Consider the following 2,866-nt stretch of genomic DNA (forward strand, 5'->3'; position numbering starts at 1 on the left):
GACTAACTAGGTATACATATGTACGTTAATGTTTTCTGTTGTATGACTAACTAGGTATCGATATGTACGTTAATGTTTTCTGTTGTATGACTAACTAGGTATACATATGTACGTTAATGTTTTCTGTTGTATGACTAACTAGGTATACATATGTACGTTAATGTTTTCTGTTGTATGACTAACTAGGTATCGATATGTACGTTAATGTTTTCTGTTGTATGACTAACTAGGTATACATATGTACGTTAATGTTTTCTGTTGTATGACTAACTAGGTATCGATATGTACGTTAGTGTTTTCTGTTGTTTGATTAACCAAGTATCGATATGTACGTTAATGTTTTTTATTGTTTGATTAACCAAGTATCGATATGTACGTTAATGTTTTCTGTTGTATGACTAACTAGGTATCAATATGTATGTTAATGTTTTCTGTTGTATGACTAACTAGGTATCGATATGTACGTTAGTGTTTTCTGTTGTTTGATTAACCAAGTATCGATATGTACGTTAATGTTTGATTAACCAAGTATCGATATGTACGTTAATGTTTGATTAACCAAGTATCGATATGTACGTTAATGTTTTCTGTTGTTTGACTAACTAGGTATCGATATGTACGTTAATGTTTTATGTTGTTTGATTAACCAGGTATCGATATGTACGTTAATGTTTTCTGTTGTATGACTAACTAGGTATCGATATGTACGTAAATGTTTTATGTTGTTTGATTAACTAGGTATCGATATGTACGTAAATGTTTTATGTTGTTTGATTAACCAGGTATCGATATGTACGTTAATGTTTTTTATTGTTTGATTAACCAAGTATGTATGTTAATTACACTTTGTGTGCCCCCGTGAGTTTTGGAAGTAGCTCAAATATTCAGCAGATTTTTGTTTTCACATATTTATACTCTGTTATTAATTATCTTGTCTACTGATGCAAATACCATGTTTATCTACACCTGCCAACATTGTTAGTGTTAGAACAAAGCTACATTTTGCTATCTTCTCTGTCCATAGTGGGGAATCGAACCACAGATTTTAGCATTGTAAGTCTGTAAACCTACCATTTTCCACCAGGGGACTTAATCTAATGCATTCATTTCAAATATATATACACGAATATTGTTTACTTTTTTTTTAAATTCTGTTCTAAGGGTAAAAGCAGTGTGAACATCAAACGTACACAACCCTTATTAAAATAATAGTTTTGGAAAAAAGTTAAATTTATTTTTACCATATATCACATACAGATATAACTATAATATATCTGTATGTGATATATTATAGTTATAACTATATGTGATATACGCATTATTTTATTGTATTCAGCTTTTCAGTTTTATATACTCAAAGTAAAGCATATAATTATTTGTTGAATGTTCCACATATTTGTGTTTGTAGAAGTGAACCACAAATGGGGTGTCTTTGTTTTGTAGAAAATAGTTTTTTTTAAGATTTTTGTATCATTCTATTAATAACATGAATAAGCTTTATATTTTTAAACATGTTTGATTATAAAATAATCTGGATGTATAAACAACTTGTACTTAAATTATCATGAATTCCACAAAAGACTGGAGATTAAAAGTATCTTTGTTGTTGAAAGATCGTAAAATATTGATTGAAAGCTACTTTCTGTAACCTATATTGTTAGAGAACTGAAAGTTGTTTACCCTTTAAAGAGATGAGAAACTTGTTGTACTTTACTTGATTCATCTCGGTGTACTTGTCATGCTAGGGTAAAGGTGTCCATTAATTTCATTGTTTTATAGCCATTCCTACTGCACATGATGTTTCAATAAAAATATAAAAAGTAAAATGTGTTATTTTTATTTGTAGAGTAATACAATGTCATTTATGTGGAATCAACAACACAATATGTCATAAGTATTATGTCTATATTCAGCATGAATATACAGACTTGTTTTTTTAGGCTTAGATGTTTCTTTTTTTGGTAAAATACTAAATGAGTGATAAATTTTTGAATTTTCATACATTCATAATGTTTTGGGACAACATGGGACATATTGGTCTATCTTGACTATTCCATCTTCTAATATAAACTAAAACTGTTAATAAATAAGTTTTAAAAAGAAATCTTAAAGCCAGCCCCCCTTATCGTTCGTATACTTATCAAGCGTTTTCTTAAACTCACTTATATTTATTGCCTACACAACATCTGAAGGCAAGCCATTCCAAAGGCCAACCACCCTGTTACAAAAATAAAACTGTTTTAGCTGAAGACGACTCCTACCTTGCCAAAATTTGTACTTGTGTCCCCCAGTCCTACTATTCTCATTATAAGGTGTGAAAAAAGATGATGCATCAACACTATCAGTTCCTGTTTAAAATTCATAACGTGGGTAAATTAATATGTAGAATTATACATGGACTTTTATAAAGTCCATTTATAATTCTACACACTATCAATTCCTTTTACAATCTTAAACACCTCAATCAGATCTCTTAACTCTTCTTTTTTCAAAAGAAAACAATTTGAGAGGTTTCAACCTATCCTCGTATGACAACCCCTCCATCCCAGGAACCATTCTAGTAACCCTTCTCTGAACCTTTTTTAAACAACTAAGTCTGAGATAAGGAGCCCAAGACTGAACACAATATTTCAAATGTGGCCTAACCAGTAACCTGTACAATGAAATTATAACCTCTTTAGACTTGTGTTCAACATTTCTGTAGATACAACCTAAAATCCTATTTGCCCTACCACTAGCAACAGCACGCTTCAGAGACTTATCAACTATTACACTAAAATCCCTGACCAACATCCCATAGTTAAGGTTATTAACATCCAAATTATGCTAATAATTCAAATTATGATAACCCACATGCATTATCTTG

The sequence above is a fragment of the Limulus polyphemus genome, unplaced genomic scaffold, assembly GCF_000517525.1.
Source record: "Limulus polyphemus unplaced genomic scaffold, Limulus_polyphemus-2.1.2 Scaffold4573, whole genome shotgun sequence".
Taxonomy (NCBI): Eukaryota; Metazoa; Arthropoda; class Merostomata; order Xiphosura; family Limulidae; genus Limulus; species Limulus polyphemus.